Source organism: Ambystoma mexicanum, chromosome 1p (genome assembly GCF_040938575.1).
Source record: "Ambystoma mexicanum isolate Mex_15411 chromosome 1p, UKY_AmexF1_1, whole genome shotgun sequence".
In the NCBI taxonomy this organism is placed as follows: domain Eukaryota; kingdom Metazoa; phylum Chordata; class Amphibia; order Caudata; family Ambystomatidae; genus Ambystoma; species Ambystoma mexicanum.
Genome location: NC_090921.1, coordinates 468,890,107 through 468,912,030, shown reverse-complemented (window position 1 = coordinate 468,912,030; position 21,924 = coordinate 468,890,107). Strand labels below are relative to the sequence as shown.

The window sequence follows — 21,924 nt, the reverse complement described above, 5'->3', positions numbered from 1 at the left end:
CTCCTGAAGAGTGAAGGATGCAATTTCCGGTAAAAATGGTGTGGGGCAGTGTAGAGGGTAGTGCCTTGGGCAGTTAACCCGGGCGAGGCCCGAGTCATAATAGACGTAGGCACCTTTGGTGCAAAGTGGGGAGAATATTACATTACTGACTTGAGGATGGGTCATGTTGGCGAGTAAGGTAATGGGGGGGGCTTACAGAGTAGGCTAGCAGTTGTAACTATAAAGTGAGGCACATAATGCAATGATTCACCTGCTTTTTGTGCTCTAACAGCTTTGTGGGCAATGGGCATTGCCTGTCGGTTGACAGTATAGGAAGGATGACAGGCAGCAGGAGGCCAGAGCTAAGCGGTAAGACAATAGCTGGTACAAGTTGGTGCGTAGACCATAAGAGGTTTGGAGGCAAAAGGTTATAAGCCCAAGTGATAAATACAATTAAGGCTCACTGCAGGGTCACATGTACAATATTGTTCGATCAGGAACTCTGTATGACAAATGACTTGTGCCTACAGTATAGAAGGACCCACTTTCATAACATCAGGCTATGGTACCTTGGTAGATTCGGTCCACGAATGTGTGGCAACAACAATCGGCAAGACAGACCGAATAATGCCAGACTAGCGTGAATGGCTAAACAATGGGGCGACTAGTAACAGAGAACCTAGCAGTCTGAAGATTCACAAGGCAGATATACATAGCAGTGAAAACAGCATACAAGCATTAGCATGGCGTGCAGTAAGGCAATATTGGACAACATGGTCACAAAGGTAGCGTACACAATTATGGCTTTGATTCCCAGGTTGGTAGTGGCGGATTATCACAGTTGCTTACGATTCTAACAAGGTTGAGCAGAGCGTAAATAACATTTTGACAAATAGCAAGCAGAGCCACTGGTGTCCAATAGAAGTGGCACGCTTACCAAGTTGAAAAGGTCAGTGGAGCAGATCAAGATTGTTTGATGATCGTCGGTAACGTGTTCTTGGCGAGGGGAACGGAGGTGATTGAGTGGTCTGGCATTTATGAGGGGTGGGGCAAGGGAGACTAGTGAGGTAACATGAGTGGGCAGAGTTTTGCGCCATACGCCAGGTACGGCGCGGACAGGCACAGACAGATCTGTGCCTTATGTAGTGTGCCTTCGGTTGGGGTTCCGGCTCACGCCTTCTGGCGTTGGTGTGCCCAGGAAATAGGGCGGCTCAGCCAATGCGCAGCAAGCTACTTCACATGTGGTTGCTGGGCAACCTAGAAACAAATAGCGCGGTGGCCATTCCGAGTGTCTCCTCGAGCAGGGGTACTATTTCGAGTGCCCAAATGAGTTGGAGGAGGCAATATGGGGGCAAAATTAGACTTCTCACCAGGTCAGAGCGGGTGTCTGAACAGGTTGCATACTCAGGCCTGCTTCACTGGTACAAATAGCTTGTGGTTATTGTCGATCAAGGTTGCAGGCTGGGCTCCTGCCCACCCAACTGAACAAAGGCTCTGGCAAATTTTAACCTGAAAATTGGTAATGGCACTCCCATGACCTATTCGATCCCCAGGAGGATCACATCCCCGTGATTTCAAGAACCCTATTATGATGGATCCATGCTCCTGCTCTAGAGGTTTTTGATTTAATTCATGGTTGTGGGAGTTGGAACTATGGTCCATTAATGGTAAAGTTAGCACGGATAATTGTGGAAAATGTACTTCTAAAAGTACATGTGGTGCCTAAGCAATTGACAGACTATGCATGCTGGGATGTAAATGGCACCACTAAAGGAATTTTATTTTGTGGATAATTTTATTAGCGACCACCATCCTCTGCAACTCAAAAATAAGTGGCTGGGTGAAACGAAAGCGAACGAACATCCAGCGCAGGAGATTAAAATGGGAAAGGGCTGATGAGGCATCGATCGGAAATCCGATCCAACCTAAACTCTTAAATGCATTCCTTGATGACCAATTTAAGTCCGAGCTGATGGTCTCACTATGATCAACTTATATCAGCCATATCTGATGCTCATTTCTGTACCCGCAAGTCCTCTTCCCACATTAAAAAGGTCTGGCTTAATGAACATTGTAAAAAAGCAAGCTACCTGGCGCACTGAAAAATATTCCTGTTAAAATAAACTATAGGCTGCTCTTGCTGCTACTATATAAACAGGAATCTTTTCTCTACAAAAAAGAATTAGACAACCTACCATGGTTAGATCTCGAGGCCACAAGCCTAAGGGACACACAGTTCTGTGCAATAGTCAATTATGGCTCACTATCAGCGTGTTTTACTGTTACATAAACAATTAGAGAATCAGCAGTGGGTTACCAATGTTTTCCTCCCTCAAAGATAATGGGGCAGGTGACTCATCCTCCAGACTTTTTGATCTTCTGTACTTCCAGGTTACACCTCGGCCAACACTCAGACAAGTTAAATGTCATTACCTATTAATAGGTACTGGTAGCAATTCAAAAACAAGCACTAGGTTGCTGCCCAGGCCCGATGGCATTCCGGCTGACTTTCAAAAGAATGAAGGACATTTGGGCCCCTATACTCACCATCTCTTAATGCCATGGTCAAGGAACTTAGTTTTCCATCTACCTGGAAATGAGCGATCTTTTCCATTTTAAAAAAAGTCCCAAGATTACCCAGCCTCCTATAGACCCATTTCTTTTCTTGACTCCCAATTTAAGATCTCTGGGCACGATATCACCAATGGCGAAAATAGAACAATGGCCTCTCATGCAGTCTTAAGTGACGCCCAACACAGGTTTGTAGTGGCTTTAGGACCCAAGAACAGCTTCTCAATTTAGATCTCATTGTGGACCACCGTTAGGTAAGAATTTGTGCAGTCACTGTGTGAGACTATACAAGTCTTATGTGCTTGGTATTAGGTAACCCACTTTATGGTATAGGTCTGTACTACACAAGTTGGTAGTGCGACTGTGCAGCCAGGCCTATCAAGAGGGGTAAATGTGACCTGTAGAGCAGTACAAACTGAATCAGTCAATACAAGTAGCCAAGAAAGTTTCAGTTATAAATATTTTTATTTATTGAGCACCAGTTTTAAATTAGCATTCTTAATAAAGGCAATTAGTTTTAACGTTTCAAGTAAGTTTTGGAAATACTTCACAGCATCAATAAAGCTGGTGAATATACATTGGATCTTCTCAACACATTTCTCCTACAGCCTGAAGGGACTTCATATAGAATTAGCATTTATAGATCATGCCAATATACTTTGTTGACTCTGGGTTGCAGAAAGGAAGGGTCAAGGAAATTAGAAAGGTTAGACAGTTTCTTAAAAGGAGAGGACAACTGAATCGGTAAGCCTTTCCTAGCAGTAACAATAGTCGACAAGCTACAACCTATGGAGGGACAAGCAAAGGCAATGCATTTAGAAGAGTGCCTTACAACCAAAGTCAATTGGACAAAGTCTATAGATATGATGCCCTTGTTGGATAAAGTCTCTCTCAAAGTCATATTGTTCACTGAAGAGACACAAGCTGCTCGGCCTGTGCAAAGGGGAGTTGAAATCAACTCAAAGTTAAGCAAGTACAAATCTCAAGTGAAACAGCACCAAAGGCAAGAATGTAAGTATCCCCAAGCACAAACAGTACCTCTGGTTAGAAGAAAAGTGGTCCAGCTGGATTCAGTCTTGCTACAGCTATGCAGACCCTTGTCCCTGAGCCTCAGTCGTGGGGGCAAGAGGGAGGACGTCTGGAGGGCTCCTGCAGCAGCTACGGGCTCTCTCCGATTCAGCAGCACTTAGCCATTTCAGGGCTTGGCAAACAGCACTGATGCAGAACAAATCTCCAAACCCTCGCCTTTTAAGTATGTTTTCCCATTCATGCAGAGCCTAGGTTGTCAATCACATAGTAGGGTTGTTGTCATTTCAGTACAGGCAACCCAACAATCAGTACTGGTTTCGTTTAGGCACACAGACAAAGGACAGGGGAGTTTTTGGGGGCACTCCCTCAAATCCTGTCCATCCAGCCAAAGGCAGACCACACAAAGGACTCAAACCTGTCTCAAAAGCACAGAGTAAAAGCCAAGACCGACCTCACAAACAGAAAATGGCGAAAAAAGAAGACCAGGGCCATTGACAAAATGGACACCCAAAGGGTGCTGTGCTGCAGCAGAGGGTTCAGCCTGCGGTATAAAAGCACAATGGTAGTAAAAATTAAACTGCGACCAGCCATTTGAAGTAGTGAGGGTAACAAAAAACTAAATGTTAAATGAAGGAGGATAAGGGGCTACTAAGTAAAAACCCCAGCACTCCACATAAGATTGTGTGTGCTGGACCTACAAAGAGAAAAGTTAAGTAATATAAATTTCATCTTACTATTCTTGGGAACTGTAGTTCACCCAAGAAAAGTTATTTAAACAATCTCAGTGAAAATGCACTGAAGTGGCCGTGTGTCACTAAACAAGCAGCTGCCTAGGGAGTTTATCAAGACTCCAAAAACAGTGACAACAAAAGCCAAATCAGGGGAAAAAAAACGCAAGTAAGAAAAAGGTCCCACTCACTCAGGAGTTAAAATTAAAATGTTTTAAGTCCAGCAAAAGAGCTCGGGTCTATAAGGTTAAAGGGAATTAGCACAGAAATGAACATTCTCCCCAACACCCACCCACTCTATTCAAAGGACATCCTCCATCTTGCTTCCATGGACATGAACACTGCCTTTGTCAAGGTCCACAGAGCTCAACTTTGGCAGCTGCTCAGGTCCACGATTTGTCCAGAAGCACGGATCCTGGTGTTGGCAGTGATTCACACGAATAACAGCGCATGTGAGAAAACTGGAGGCAATGGACAATGTATGCAGTTTTATCCAGTGAACTCTTGTTCATCAGGGCTGCGTCCTGGTTCCTCTTATTTTCCTAGTACATTAATTGCCTTCACAATGCCCTACCCACTGCTCACACTGATGCCCCTATAAAGCGGCAATATATTTCGCCCGTAACTTACATTGATGATCCTGTTCTTACGGCCAATACACAATGTGCCTTGCAAGTGTTGCTAGAGAGGTATACTCTATTATCTCATTGGATCTGCAGGAAAAAGCTAATAAGTCTGCTATCACGGCCTATCTGAAGGGCAAACTAGTTCTAAAACTACCTGCTGCATACACAAACGGTAGTCAAATCCCATGGGTGACGGAGATGGACTACTTGGGATTGAGACTCACCTCAGGCTTTAGTGGCAAGGCTCATTTCTAGGCTGGTGGGCAAATGCATCAGGCTTTGGGAAACCCGTTTAGATTCCTGAAACAATACAAAATCCCATCAGTACCAATGGCCTTAACAGCTTACAAAGTATAGCTTTTGCCCATCACTAATAGCTGAAAAAAGACTTTCTTAAAGAGTCATCTGCCTCTCCCAATCGGTCTCAAATGGTGCAGCACATAATGAACTCCGTCTAAGTCACCAGGAAGATGATTTCACATGTTGCCCATGATTCCCCAGAAGCTCACTGTCTCCAGCGCCCTGGTTCTCTCTAGGCTGGACTACACAAGCCCAGGGATCATATCTCTCCAGGACTGAAATCTCTGCACTGGCTGCCAGGATTAAGTTCAAAACCCTCTGCATTGTCCACAAGGCCTTCTGGGGCGTCAATACCTTCAATTCTCTCTTCCTAAATATCTTCCTTCGAGCTCTTCGCTCATCCGCCTCCAACTCCCCCAGGGTCAGTCGCATATCCAAGCAACGAGTTGGTGGTAGATTTCTTTCTTCGGCTGGTGCCTCCCTCTGGAACAGCCACCCTGCCTCCCTTAAACTTGAGAACCATCTCTGGTTCTGGAAGCACCTCAAAACCTCTCTTTGCTTCTGCCTTTTCTCATCCTCTCCTCTGCTGACCTCCTGACTAACCGGAACTGCACTGGCTACACGGACAGCCTCTGATCTCAGGCCCAGGTCCCTCCCCTGCATGCGTCACACACCTGCACCCTCCACCTTGCAACCTCCGCACTTGGGACTGTCTGTATTCCTACAGTCCTCCTACCAGCCCTTGAAACCCGATTTATGCGCTTACCCTTGCCACTTGTTGGCTGTTACTATTGTTATCTCTTCCCATGTACTGCACTGTCCCTACCCCCTTCCCATGCACTTGCGATCTGAATGACACCTGGCCTAGTAGGATCGCTGTCCGTCCTCCCTTTGTTCCCCGCCCTTGCCTCGTCGCACCTTGAAACACGTGTGTATAGGCGCGTTATAAATGCCATATAATATCATGTGAACCCATCTTTTGGTTGAGGTCATGAAACAACCCTAGAGGAGTTAACACATTTGATCATCCACGCTTGCCTAAAGAAACAGAGCACAAATTAAATTCCATAGTTTCTATGCACTTTCTACTTTCAAAGCTAAATGCGCAAGACCTTTTCTGTAAACCGACTTCTATTGGCAATTATGGTCTTAGTAGTTTAAAAACTAGTACCTCACGGTCACGACTTATTGAAGACCAGAAGAGTAAATCAGCCAAGAGGGGTGGCCTCTAGCCATTCACTGCTGAAAAATGAGTCAGGAGTAGACACCTACGGAATTTAGCCACTAAAAAGAGGAGTGCATAACCATGGCTAAACTAGATATATTGTCACTTGGCTTTTCAAGTTTTAAAAAAGTCTTAAAAAGCAATTTACTGTGACAACTGTTGATTTAGTAGGACCTTCCAGGCAGCATTCCCAGACCAATTCCTCCTCGCCCAAAGCAAACCAACCCAATGTTTTTTTAGGTGTTCCATCTCAAGCCCTTTATCGCAGGGCATGAGACCAAGAGATGTTTAAGAGTTTCACATTGGTTATTCTCATCGCAACATCTACATATTGCCTGCTCGACTGTCAGCATACCATATCTGGCCAAAATCTGAAAACAGAGCAACAGACATTGAGTAGACATATCCGGGTAGATGGCTCGATAGTGTGCTAAGGTCCCAGTTTTTTGTGATCCTCATGCAAGTGACTTAATTATGCATACATTTACATACTGAGTTTTAATCCAGTCATGGTTGAATAAGGACAGTTTAGCTTTAATTGGATTTTCAATTAGTTATTTCAATGAGCTACCAGATTTAATCAGGTCACAACATAGCTCCTACAAATCCTTTATTAATACACAACCTTTCTCCTACAGAATCAATTTTAAGTCTAGAAAGAAACTTCGGTGGGACAGAAGATCTTCCATAAAAAGGAAAAGCATTTCCAGTGTGCTCCGTGAGCCGATACAAAACCTTATGGCATGAAGAGTTAGAGCCCGGGAGGCTCAAGGCCATCCTCCAAATCAGGGCCTCAAGAGTAGGCAAATATTCTAGAATGGATAAGTTGTACACATCCATCCCGTATAGTATCTTTGGGATAATATTCTATTCATAACAAAGTACACATGGCAGTAATGAGAATTTACCATAACGTGCATCTATCTTGCTTAGTAGGTTTGCAAGGGCATAAGCACGACTTTTAAGCCACCTTTGTAACTTAAGTTTGCCTGATTTAAAGGTAACCAAGAAGCCCAAATAGAGGAGGCCATTAACCATCTCCACAGGCTCCAAGCCAATTCGACAGTGAAAGGTGGTACCTTTGTTATGTTTAGAGCACTGCATTATATTCATCTTCACTGGATTGAGCTTCAAGGAATGTTTATCCACAAAGCCAGAGAAACCATCAAACAGAGGTTGCAGTCATAAAGTAGTGCAATACAAAATTAAGATGTCATCGGCATAGGCCAGAAGAAGCAGTCTCATGTTATGCAGCTTGGGAGTTATAAAGGCAACGGAGGTCAGATTGTCGCCTAGGTCTGCCATATATAAATGATGGCGAGTGCTAAAACACACCCTGCCTGACCCTCAACCCCGAAAGGTGGGTATCTGGTAAGACAGTAGACAAGTGTTATTCAATCAGACTTGGATGTTCGAGTTTGCATATAGACCGATTATCATCCAAGAGACCAGGTGGAATTCCCCACATGCTAGTTTGGACCACAAGATATTGTGATCGACAGCATCAAAGAGAGGCGTAACGTCAATGGATGCAATGCACACTGAATCATACTTTCCTCCCATAGCAATCTGTTGTATGCACTACAACATGAGACCATTCAACAATGTCCCCCTATGGTTCCTAAACCCAATCTGCCACTTATCGATCCTTTCAGTTTCATTTGCCCACTGCTCAAGGAACATTACTAGGATGGTAGCAAAAACCTTGCTGTCTGCGTGTAAAATGGTGATGGGCTATAATTTGTAGGGCCAGATCTAGCTCCTTTTTATATTTGGGCTCAATGTGCGCCAATGACAAGGAGTCGGGGAAGGATTCGATTCTCACCACATTCTCAAACAGGTAAAACAATGCCGTTTGTCCAAGCTTCCGGTTCAATCTTATACACAAAGTTTGAAAGCGTATTTGGACAGGGAGCACACGAGGTAATATTAATTACTTCAAGTACTTTCTAACAATTAAAGTTTACTGTGCCACTCATGACTTTCCCATAAGACTCCTTACTGTGGCTGAAAACATTCCCATGGGTTGATTGTACAAAGTTTGAAAATGAACCACTCAATCATTCCCAGACACTGCTTTAATCTGTTTGATAGGCTGAGATATCGATTCAATAATAAGCCTTCAAAAGAATTGCACGTTTTTATTGCACAAAGCTGAAAGCATAGATTCAGCGCCCTCCTGACTCCTAGCTTGACTGTTATGGAGCCAGTTACTGTAGGACCGTCGAAACCTCCCCATCATCGCCCCCCCTGACCGTGGAAGATGGAGCAAGATTGTTCCTGATCTGTCTGGAAGTCCTTCTTGGCTTCCTTTTTCGACAGGCTTCCACGTTGTAAACGTGGAGATGTTTCTTAATTTTAAGTGTCCAACCCAGTTTCTTAATTATAGACTAGCAAGTCACTCAAGAATCCCTCAAAAACATCCACTGTGAAGGTGTTATATTTCCAGTCATGTGAGGATAAAGTCAGGTGGTTCACAGCACATCATTCACCCAAGAGGCGGTGCCAGAATTCCATGATATACTGTTGCCTGCTGTGCCGATAGGAAGTTATTGAGGAACATGCTGCCTATTGTCTTCATTCCACAAATAGATTTCAAATTGAGCCTCAAGCACTGGATGATAACCAAAGCTTGTGACAACGATATTCAATAGAAGGCATTTCTCAAACAGTCTTCCCACAAAAATATAATCTATAGTCTAATGCAAGACATTGTGTGACTAGGTTGGCCAAGTAGGGATATCATCAAATAACAGTGCCTTTCAGTGGGGACAAACCAAGATCTCCCAAACCCTCAATCCACATTCTCTTAGTGTTTATGGGGTCGTTGGACCCCACATACATTACTATTGACCCAGGGACGACTTATCAAGTAGGGATTAAAGTCTCCAACTAGAATGATATGACCACCCACATATACCTTACAACAATCATGGACACAAAGCACAATATGGTCCAGGGCGTCCTAAACACCACAAATCCATATATGTCAATACATATTTACAAGAGAAGGGTGTCTTTCCCCAAGGTTTTGACATCTGATGCCAGAATACCAAAGCAGATGTCCAAACTTTCCATAACTACCATTTAGTTGCATGATTTTACGATGGTTAATAAGCCGCAAAAAGGCCGACCCAATTTCTAGCTGCCTGAAAACGCACAGCATAGCCATCAAGGGGGGGGAACTCAGCCAGGTTTCTTGTAAAGAGACTATTACTTGGGACTTTACATACTCCAATGTAGGCAAAAGATTAAAAAGGAATATGTCCACAAGTATTATATGATACAAGTGTGAGCTGGCCGGATCAGGTAGATTCAGTAGGGGCAGGTTAAGCTTTATCCTTGATGCGTGTCACCAGTCGCTGCTCTCTTCAGAGACCTGCAGCCTCCTTTTTAGTGCCAAAATGTCTTCCCCAATTGCTCATTCACAAACCTTTGAACTTTCAGATGTTTTAGGGGCAACCACACTCTTGATGCTTCCAATTGAATATGCACCAATTCTTGTTCTCGGAGTGGTGTGCTTGAGATCAAAACCAAACGCCCTAGGATTTTTGTATTCACGTAGGATGTCGTATATTACAATTTTGGAGTTCGCATAAATAACTGAGCGATCTGTCCTCTACAGATTAATATCGTCCACTATGTAGATCACTTGTAGAGATGCCAGCCAAGCTGGGAATTTCACCAAAGAGAATGAAAATATTGATACGATTTAATACAAAAAACCTATTGGCTGGAAGGACACTCAATTAAGATAATAAATAGGTTTTTAGCATAAATTGCCTCCCGTCTTATTACAGTGTCTTGTGTGTGGCTTCTTAGGAGTGCTTTTGGACCCAGAGGGAGACCATCGTTCGAGCCATTGTTAGGTAAGAATTTGTAGCATCCAACTGGTGTGGGACTTTACAAGCTCTCTTGGTATTAGGTAACCCACCTTTCAATATAGGCCTGTACTACACAAGTTGGTAGAGTGAACAGCCAGACTCAGCTTAAAATGGGGCAATGTGAGTTGTAGAGCTGCACAATGAAATGAGTAAATACAGGTATCCAAGTAAACACTTACACACAAAAGTTATAGTATGACATGTATTGCTCACCGTAATAGCATTTTTGATAATTGTATCTATTCCGACATCTAGTGGTAATCACTGAGTATAGCATCTTTCTTCCGAATATCGAAAGGGGACGTCGACATGAACATGACTAACCCTATCCCTAACTTGACGTGTAGTGTACCCAAAATCCCTCACGTGTCGAGGTCCCTCAGATTGTGTTTTTCTGGCGTGAGGGAGCCTTATAGTCAGCGTGAGTACAGAAGAGTGAAGGTGCAAGAGGTCTATGTTCCCTCTACTCCATGAGGGGAGAGAAAAGGTTGGCACATGTGAATCTAAGCAGATACAAACATCAGAAATGCTATTACGGTGAGTAATGCATGTCTTCTGATGCTTGTTAATCTGCTTAGAATCACATACTGTGCATAGACTAGCGAGCAGTACCCAGAAATGGTGGTGAGATGTGAGAAGGAACAGTAGGAAAAAGGTCTTAGCACCGCTTGTCCCACCTGAGAATCAGAACTAGAGTGCGCATCTAGGCAGTAGTGTTGTGTAAAGGTGTGTACAGAACTCCAGGCTGCTGCTACACAAATGGACTCAAGAGGAACATTTGCAATGAATGCTAGGGTAGCACATGTGCCCCTAGTAGCGTGTGCTCTAGGCATGAAGGGCAGATCTCTCTTGGCAAGAGTGGAGCCCTGTGATGCAGTTTACGATCCACTTTGAAATAGCTGATTTAGAGAGACAGGGTCCCCTTCGCTACCAGCTGTCACTGAAACCAAAAACTTGTTTTGTCTTAGTGGTTTTGTCTTTTCCAGATAATAGATCACCGCTCTCCTCACATTTAGTGAGTGGAGACTTCTTTATGCCACGTTAGCGGGGTTCTGTAAAAAGGTGGGTAGTTCTGTGGATTGGTTCACATGGAACTTTGAAATCAACTTAGGCGCAGTGCGCAGGACCACCTTATCCTTGTGAATCGTGACGAATGAGTCTTGGGCTTAAAGGGTCTGCAGTTCATGAACTCTTCTTATTGATGTGATTGCTACCAAGAAGGAGGTCTTGTGAGTGCTTTAAGGCTAGCCTTGTGCATTGTTTCAAAGAGTGGCCCCATTAGCCTTACAAGTACAACGTTCAGGTCCCACCTGGGTTGTGGGTTGGAAATTGGGGAATGAAGTCGTTTTACCCCCTCAATAAAATGCTTTAATTACTGGAATTTCCCACCACAAAACCTTTTCTGTGACGTGATGTATGCTGAAAGCGCAGCTAAGTCGACTTTTTGGGAATTGAAAACCAGGCAGGAATCGAACAGGTAAGTTATGTACAGGACAATATGTATTGGTGTGCACTCAATTGGATGTATGCTCTTGCCATTACACCAGATGACAAAGCGTCTCCATTTGCCGGAGTAGCAATGTCTGGCGTTAGGTTTCCGTGCTTCCCGAGTATGTCCATACATCTTTGATGGAGTTGGAGTTGCCCGAACTCAATGACCTCAGGAGCCAGGCTGCTAAATTGAGAGTTTGAGGGCATGGATGTAGTGTTTACCCCCTCCCCCCCCGGTCTTGCAATAGCATGTTGTAGGGCATGGCAGCATCCGGGAGGGGAGACTAACCTTGCCATGAGATGGCAAGGTCGGCAGGCCCATATGGAGCCCACCAGAATCATCCAGACTGGCTCTTGGTGCATCTTGTGAACTATCCTGTTGAGCAGGGGATTGGGGGGGCGTAGACAAATTTCCCTGAATACGTTATCCTGCGACTGTTCCCCTTGGAGCAGCTCTGATTGTATCTGGAGACGTAATCTGGGGATTGTGCGTTCTCCAGAGGTGCAAACAAGTCCATCTATGGGAAGCCCCAGTCTGCGAAGACGAGGCGAACAATGTCCTTATGCAATCGCCACTCGTACTCTACGAGTAGTTGGAAGTCCAACAGAAGTTGGGTTCCCCTGGAACATGTGACAGGAGGTACATCTTGTGTTTGAGAGCCCACTTCCATATGTTCTGTGACAGTTTAGACAGCCCTGGAGAATGAGTGTCCCCTTGATTGTTTAAGTAATACATAACTGGAGTACTGTCCGTGAGTGCTCAACTGTCTTCACCCTGAGGTGTTTTTGGAATGCCTTCAGGGCCTCGAGCACTGCTAGCAGTTCCAATAAGTTACTGTGGTTGGATGCTACCACTGGTGACCACATGCTGTGTGCCATCTAATGGAGGTGAGCCCTCTCTCCCCCACCCCCCACCCTGTCAGAGATGAGTCTGGTGAGCGAGGCTTCTACTGCGGGGTTGGTGAAGATTTTCACTTGCAGGAGGGTTTTCCCTTGACCACTACCGAGATTGAACGAGGGCTGCCAAGACAACCACTAGATCGTCCCATTGGCCGCTGGCCTGACACCATTGGCTCGAGCGCCACTCTTACATAGGGCGCATGCGCAGACTTGCGTGTGGAACTAGGTAGATGCAGGGGGCCATCATCCCCAACAGTCGCATGGCTTTGGGTACGTCACCTTAGTGAGGGATCTGGAACAGCATGTTTTGAACCCTCTTGGAGGAAATGACGAGGTAGTCTTTGGTCCGAATTCGAGCCCCCAGAAATGGTTTGACTTGACTGGGGTCTAGACTGGACTTTCTCATTGATCGAGAACCCCAGACTGAAGAGTTCTACCGTCTTCTGGGTATTTGTTAGGCATGTTCCGTACGAATCCCGTTATTAGCCAGTCATCGAGGTAAGGGTAGACTGGGATGGACTGCATGCGCAAGTGAGCAGCTACTACCGCCAGTGGAGCGGAGGCAATGCCGAAGAGAAGAACCTTGAACTTATAGTGCGTGTCCTCCATCATGAACCTTGGGTACTTTCTGTGCGCCAACATTGGATATGAAAAATTAATACTTTCATATTTCAATGTGGACATGTAATCCCCTGCACCAGCAGTGGGATTACTTCATCCAATCTTGTCAAACTTTTTGCAGTTTGACATATTTGTTCACTGGGTGCAGGTCTAACAGGGCGCATGGTGAGATCCTTTTTGGGTACAAGGAAGTACACTGAATAAATAACCTTGTTTACCTGGTGAATGGGGACGACTTCTACTGCGTCCTTTTCCAGAAGGATCTGCACCTCTTCCAGCAGGTTTTGTAGATGTGCTGGTGATAAGCGCCTGCTCTTTGGTGGGTGATATCTAGGTGGCCGGAACTCGATGCAATAACTGTGGGTGACTATCTGGAGCACCCACTTGTCGGATGTGATCCCCTCCCATGCATGAATGAAAACCATCTCCGACGGGGGCGGAATGGAAGGGGACTCAACTGGCGAGTCACTTTGATGTAGAGGCCGGTGAGCCTCTTTGAGTTTCTACCTTTACTCTTGCCTCTGCGCTGCCCTCTTCGCTGATACTGGCCGTTTACAAATTAACCTTGTCCAGAGTACCATGGGGTACCTCCAGTGCCATATTGCTCATGGGGGAGATTGAGAGAAGGATTGACTTTTAAAGGAACGAGAGTTTGAACCCCCTCTGTTGCAAAGGCTTGGCTGTAATCTGGTTAAGCGATTTCAGCATCTAGTATTTTTTAGCTGTCTCCAAGGCGTCAACGACAGCCTTACCAAATCAGTTTGACTCCTCTATGGGTTTATCAGGAAGGCCTGAGTCTCCGGCTTGAAGCATGCATTTTTCAGCCGGGTGTGTCTCTTGAGGAGAGTCCCTTGCGCCAGAGTGCGTCCTGCAGTTTCAGCAGCGTCTAGTGTGTTCTTTAAAATATTATGGGTCACCTGCCTATCCTCAGAGACGAACGCCAGCAGGCGTGTCGCGTGGGTTCAAGGCACAGATGTGGTAATAAGTTTGCCGAGGCCATTGAGTTTTTTGCATTCCTTATCCGGGGGAGCCTCCGCCGTGGACAGTGGCACCCCTGCCCTTTTTCTGGTGGTTGTAACAACCAGAGAGTCCGGTGTGGCAGGACCTCGAATATACATAGGGTCAGATGGAGAGGGACGAAACAGTTTCTCAACCCGACGGTTGTCAGCCCTTGTGAGGGAAGGAGACCAAGAAGGAGCAAGGCGTTTCTTTATGGAGTTGAACAGGGGAATAGCTTGACTAGTGGGAGGTTACTCTTTGCGAATGACCTCAACGAAGTAGAGGACTGAACAGCCTCCTGTGTAGTGATTCGAAAGTGACCTGCAGCTCTCTTTAGGAAGGCATTAAATACCATCTGGTCATTTATTGACTGCCTTTGTTGAGGTGAAGAATGTCTGGGTCTGTGGTATGAGTGAGTGCGAGCTAAGGCCCCTGATCTGCTGGCTAATCTGGTTATCAGTCTGGGTCCTGGTCAGTTGTGACCTGATGAATGATTGTCCTCATAGGTTTCTTGTTCTGAATACTCAAAATACCTCCACTTGATGGATTTGCGACTGAATTGGAAGCTTCTGCAGCTTTGGTGGAATGGGGCAGGAGGAGTCCTCCCAATTTCTCTTGGGAGTAATGTAGTTCTCTTAGAAGACTATGAATTGGGACATCTCCAAATCGGAGGGGTCTGGAGGAAGGAGAGGCTGTTCAGAAGGGGGAGATTTAAATGAAAGCCCTAGAGAGGGGCTGGGGGCCTCAAGAGTACTCCTCTCTACGTGAGGTGCTTCTGGGCTGTTCCACTGTCGAAATAGTCACAAGACTCTCGCATATTTTCGGCGGCTGAATGCAGAGTTAAGACGCACCTGAAGGTGCTGCTGTGGTTGCTGACTCCGCCGAAGCCTTAGGTGAGTGCGCCCTTGGACGACGTGTCGGTAGCCGTATGCTTTTTTCAATGGGAACGCGCTTGTGAGAGGAAAGCCCAGTCGCATGTCGAGAAGACCGGGGAGGGCGCCGGACCACGAGGTTAGGCAGGTACCAAAGTTTTCGGCGAGCCTGTTGGCATTTGGCACTTCGACCAGTCCGTCGAGGAGGCCTTAATGGTTGTGTTTTGCCACAGGTGGTGCGTATGTGCCCTTGTCGCCGGTGTGTGAACTCCTCATTACAGTGACGGCCATCTGGGAACCAGAAAGTTCTGCATGGCTTCCAGGTCAGAGCCATGGCTACCACTGGAGTCATCATCCTAAGCAACAGCGCCAATGGGGCAAAAACTTTCGGCCTGCATTCCGTAGGCCACCCACTGCTTTGTCCGCCAACGTCTTGGGATGGAAGAGTTTGCAGGACTTACAAGAACACTCGTCATGGTCACGAGGTAAACTATTGCAACGGCAATAGGTGTCTTACCAAGAGAATTTTCCGTTACACGACAGCCAAAATATAAAGGGTGTCCTCTCCACAGCAGAGGTAGACAGCAGCCAGACCAAAGAGGGAAAACGAAGGGAAAAGGAAATGCATTCTCGAAAAAGAATCAACCCAGGGCCCCACTCTCCCTACTGTAAGGGCCTAGCCAGAGAGACCGGGCCACGCGTTCGACAGATGTCGATCAATGCACCAGTACCCGAACAGCAGTGGATGTCTTCGGCGCAGGAGTCCACGAAGTAGTCATCGAAAAGAAGTAGCGAAGACTAGACTACCATTGCTCGTGGGACAAAGAATTAAGAAATGAGCAAAATCAGCTCTTGCGAGCTCTGCATAAGGCAACCAACTGGTTGGGCGGAAAAAAAGAATCCGAGGGACCTTAACACGTGAGGGATTTTGGGTACACTACACGTCACGGTAGGGATAGTGTTAGTCACGCCCATGTCGACGTCTGCTTTCGATCTTTGAAAGAAAGAGGCAATACTCCGATTACCACTAGATGTCGGACTAGGAACAAGTTACTTACCTGTAACTGTTGTTCTCCAGCATGGGTCTGGCATGGATTCACATGCTCATGAATATTCCCCGTCGTCAGGCTGGGAATCCTCGGTAAAGAAAAAACCAGTATCAGTTTCGTTTCTGATCTGTCTTTCGTAGTAATAACCAATCACTGGTCTCTGCGTCATACTGACCACAGCCAATGACTGCCCTCTACCTAAGCACCGCCTCTGGCAGCCATCTTCAGATTTGGAAGCACGTGAAGTGGCAGTATGACCAAGTGAAGAGCCGCAGAGGGGTAGGCGGGAGGGTTCGCATGTGAATCCATGCCAGACCCATGCTGGAGAACAACAGTTACAGGTAAGTAACTTGTTCCTTCTCCAGCATGGGGTCTGGCATGGATTCACATGCTCATGAATAAAGAATACATAGCAGTACACACATGCACAACCACGGGAGGTGGCAAAGGCTCAACATTAAGCATCACATCAACTCAACATTAAGCATCTTACCTCCTCACCAGGCTCACCTCAGGCGAACAGGTTGCGCAGCACTGCTTGGCCGACCCTGGACTCCTCCCTGGAATCCCGGTCGACGCAGTAGAATTTCGTGAAGGTGTGCGTCGACCTCCACGTAGCAGCCCTGCATATGTCCAGCAGGGGCACACCAGATAGGAACGCCGTGGTAGCTGCGATCGCTCTGGTGGAATGGGCTCTCGGACGGCCAGGCAGCGGTCGGTTTGCCAACCGGTGACAGCACATGATACAGCCGGAGAGCCATCTGGAGATGGAAGCCTTCGAGAGAGCCTTCCCCTGATTGACAGGTCCAAAGTTCACAAAGAGTTGACGTCTTCCGAAAACCCTTCGTGCGGTCCACGTAGAACTTCAGCGCTCTAGCTACATCCAGCGAGTGCAAAGTCCTCTCAGCCGGCGACGAAGGCGACGGGAAGAACACAGGTAACACCAAGGGTTCGTTGAGATGGAAGTCCGACGGTACCTTGGGCATGAAGGAGGGGTGCGTCCTGAGCACTACCCTCGTGTCGTGGAAAGTCAAGTACGGGGCCTTGCAGGAAAGGGCCTGGATCTCTCCCACTCGTCGTGCGGAGGTGATGGCCACAAGAAAAGCTGTTTTAGACGATAGAAACTTCAACGGGGCCGAGTGCAGAGGCTCGAACGGAGGTCCCATGAGCTTGGTCAGCACCACGTTGAGCTCCCACGCCGGGGCCGGAGCCTTCACCGGCGGGAACGATCTGAACAGTCCCTTCATGAACTCTTTCACCAGACGATGAGACCACAAGGACGTCCGCCCCGTGGTTCTGGTGTATCGGGAGATCGCAGCAAGATGAATCTTGATGGACGCGTGTGCCAGACCAGCTTTGGCCAGCGTCAGCAGGTACGGCAGCACTTGGGGAGCCGTAATCCGTAGAGGGTTAATCTTCTGTGCGTGGCACCAGACAGAGAACCTCTTCCATTTGTGTCCGTAGCATTTAAGAGTCGAGGACGCCCTGGCCTTTGCAAGAACCTCTCTGCAATCGGCCGGTATGTCGTATCCTCCAAACTCTAGCGCTGCAGGAGCCAGGCCTGCAAGTTCAGCGACTTCGGGTCGTGGTGGAGGATGGCGCCTCCTTCCCTGGAGAGTAGATCCGCGTCCGCCGGCAGCTTGATCGGCGGGGACGCTGACAAGTCCAGAAGGTCCGGGAACCATATCTGCCTCGGCCACGCAGGTGCGACGAGGATCATCCTGCACCGTGACCTCTTGAGCTGGTTGACGAGCCGGATTAGCAGAGGCAAGGGAGGGAACGCGTAGAGGAACAGGCCCTCCCAGGGGAACGAGAAAGCATCGCCCATGCTCCTCGTCTGGGGAAACCTGCTGGCGAACCTCCGGCACTTGGTGTTCGTCGCCGTCGCGAACAGGTCGATCTGGGGTGTGCCCCACCGTCGAAGAGGCGATCCACCAGATCCTGCCGTAGTTCCCACTCGTGGCACGAGCGCAGCTCCCTGCTGAGTGAGTCGGCGATGGTGTTTTTTATCCCTGCCAGATGAAACAGCACCAGAAAAATCCCTTGGGCGACGGCCCAATGCCACAGGTCCTGCGCCTCCTTGGACAACGCTGGGGACCTGGTTCCGCCCTGTTTCCTGATGTAAAACATGGTGGTGGTGTTGTCGGTGAAGATCCTCACCACCTTGCCCTTGAGGGACGGAAGGAAGGACCTGAGGGCCCAAAAATCTGCACGGAGCTCCAGGACGTTGATATGCAGGGACTTCTCCGTCGGGAGCCAGAGTCCCCTTGCGTGCAGATTTTCGGTGTGCGCTCCCCACCCTTCCAGGGAGGCATCCGTGGTCACAGTCTCCTGGTGGGCTGGGGTCTGGAAGTCCATGCCCGCCGTCAGATGCGCGCGGGTGCCCCACCACCGTATCGCTCGTCGGAAACTCTCGTCGAGCTTGATCCTTTCCTCGAAGCTGCCCGTCGTCTGGATCCAGCGCGCATCCAGGAATTCTTGCAACGGGCGCATCCGGAGCCTGCACATGGGGATGAGGTAGATGCAGGAAGACATCATCCCGAGGAGGGACTTCACTTTGGCCGCGTCGGCCACCAACATCCGTTGCACCTTGCCCAAGATGGTCCTGGTCCTCTCCTCCGACGGGGAGGCCAGAAGGGACACTGTGTCGAGCCTCGCTCCCAGAAACAGTGCGACTTGCGCGGGCACCAGGTGGGATTTGGCGTAGTTCACGGAGAATCCCAGGTCCGTGAGGAGTTGGACGGTCCTTGCCGTGTGGACCACGGCGAGCTCCCTCGTCTTGGCGCGGATGAGCCAGTCGTCCAGGTAGGGGTAGACGTGAATCACCTCGCGGCGCAGCTGCGCCGCCACCGGTGCGAGGCACTTGGTGAATACCCTGGGTGCCGACCGTAGTCCGAAGGGAAGGGCTTTGAACTGGTAATGACGCCCTTGGACCACGAACCTGAGGAATTTTCGGTGCCCCTTTAGGATGGGAATGTGGAAGTAGGCATCCTCCAAATCCAACGACGATAGGAAGTCTCCTTCCTCCAGTTGACCCAGGACGTGCTGGAGGGCGACCATCCGGAACTTCTGCGCCTTGATGAACTTGTTCAGCCGTCGCAGGTCTAGGATGGGGCGCCATCCTCCCGTCTTCTTCTTCACGAGGAAGTATCGCGAGTAGACTCCGGAGCCCCGAAGCCTCTTTGGGACGAGTTCGATGGCGCCCTTTCCGTTCCGACATGTTGCCGCAAAACGTACAGTCCTTCTCCACGTGCGTCTTGTCCTCATGAAGGCAGTAAAGGCAGAAAGAGTGTTCGTCCTCCTTGAAGACGTTCTGCAGCTGGCATCCAGGGCAGACCCTGAACAGCTTTCCGGGCGTCGAGCTTCCCTTCTCCTGGGCCATCTCCGAGACCGGGCCTGAGAAGCTTCTGGAGTCCTCCGAAGTGTAGCTCGACGAAATCTTCACCCTTGAGGGGGCACAGATGAATCCGACACGGGTCCCCGTTGATCGGATGTAGGATCGGTGGAGCTTGAGGCTCTTTTGACCGAAGAATCGAAGTTTTTGTGAAAAAAGCGCGAAAAATAGCACTAACGCTCGAGAGCAATAGCACGAGGATCCCAACACATGAACGTGCGGTAAAAATCTGAAGATGGCTGCCAGAGGCGGTGCTTAGGTAGAGGGCAGTCATTGGCTGTGGTCAGTATGACGCAGAGACCAGTGATTGGTTATTACTACGAAAAACAGATCAGAAACGAAACTGATACTGTTTTTTTCTTTACCGAGGATTCCCAGCCTGACGACGGGGAATATTCATGAGCATGTGAATCCATGCCAGACCCCATGCTGGAGAATATGCACATAATGTGATTCTAAGCAGATTAACAAGCATCAGAAAAATTGTTATATATATATATATATATATATACATACACACACACACACACACACACACACACGGATAATTAGACAATATTTAAAAAGCAGCAATAGTAACATTAATCCCAAAGTTAGTATTCAGTTCACAAGAGCAATACAGTAGGTGAGTAAACGTTTCTTTTATTATACATATTCCAGCACATTGGAGGTTCGTAATAACACTTATTTGTGATCACCATCACAATATTGAGTTTCAAGGAGGGAAAGGTTAGTCAGATCAGAACATACTTTGTAAGTAGAAAAACAGTTAGATTATCCCAGAGGAATGTAGGTAGTCTTTTATCCCAGCAATAATAGTGTTCAACAATTAAAACCTGTAAGGAACAAGCACTGCCAAAGCCAATAGGTTCAGAAGGGGACCTTTAGGAAGCCAGGACAGCCAAAGTCAATGGGCTGGTTCAAAGTTCTATTGCTCTCTCAGAAAATGTTTTTAAAATAGTCTGTAGTTCAGTTAAAATTAAATAAAAATCACAGAAGCTCAAGAGGAGCCACCTTGCAGAAGCACAAGCTGGGAGGCCAGTGCAGGTGAGTGGAGGTCAACTCAAAAGGGTATAAAATAGTACTCACCAAACTAGGAAGCACCACAATTTGCAAAGGGTACATTTACCCCAAACCTCACAGTACCCGACCATTGAAGAATTGGTTCCAGCTGGATGCAGTGTAGAAGAACCTTGTTCCTGGTCCTTGGTCATGGTGACGAAGGGGAGGACGTCTTCCGGGCTCCTGCAGCAGCACTCAGGAGAGGGACTCGGCAGCAATGGATTCTCTTCGATTGTGCAGCCTTGTGGTTTTGGCGCCAAAGAAGAACGAACAGGTTGGATGTTACTTGATCCCTCGGTCTTGGACTTTAGTGAGGGGGATCTGGATGAACATGTCCTGCTTCTGTAGGGTCATCTGGATGCCCACAAAGTTTTGGCCGGATACGCCCTTCCGAAGACGATGCACTTGATGGTCAGGGGTCGCCAGGCACGGGGATTCTGCTGCCTTGGAAAGTCACGTCAAGTCGGGGGTTGTGCCAAAATGAAGCTGGGCTTAAGTCTAGCTGCTCCCACCAGCCCAAGGGAGGAAGCCATGGGTTAAATGAGTTAGTATGTAACCCCCCACCAATCTATATAGGGTGGTGTGTGCTGGATCGATAGTCAAATAGGAAAAATAAGTAAGACAGGGGTCTTCTTGGAAACAGTTCACCCAGGAAAATGTAGTTAGACATCAAGAGAAGTACAAGGGACTTCTCAGTGGCACTCCACAAAAGGTGTCAATGCAAAAGCAGGTGCATATGGAGTTTACTAGACTCCATAAGGAACCGCAGAAAATCATTCAGGAAAAAACATGAGTGAGCGAGAAAAAGGTCCCACTTACTCAGGAGTAAAAATTAAAAAGCAACGAGTCCAGCAAAAGAGCTGGGGGTCTCCAAAGTTAAAGGCAATTGGCACAGAAATGAAAATTCTCCCCAACAGTGCTGGCTGAACCAACTGAGAACTACTTCAGTGGTAGTCAACCCATCACTTGTGGCACCCATCTCAACAGGTGTAATAAATTTAATAAAAAAAAACACTGTTTTTGACTTTAGTGGTACCCTTAGATGGTTATGGGAGAATCAGACAGTCTTGTACTTCCTTCTCTATGTTGGGCAGGGGGCCCGGCCTCCACGCCTGCAGTGAAGTTGATGCAACCTCCCCAGGCGATGGTGAAAGTGAGGTTAACCGCTGCTAACATTTCAGGGGACTCAAAAAG

At 47.5% G+C, this 21,924-nt stretch overlaps 1 protein-coding gene across 3 annotated transcripts in view; it reads right to left on the bottom strand.

Moving 5' to 3' along the window:
• UPF1 (UPF1 RNA helicase and ATPase) overlaps positions 1–21,924 on the bottom strand; it is a 1,138,135-nt gene that overhangs the window by 790,645 nt on the left and 325,566 nt on the right. The window lies entirely within an intron of this gene.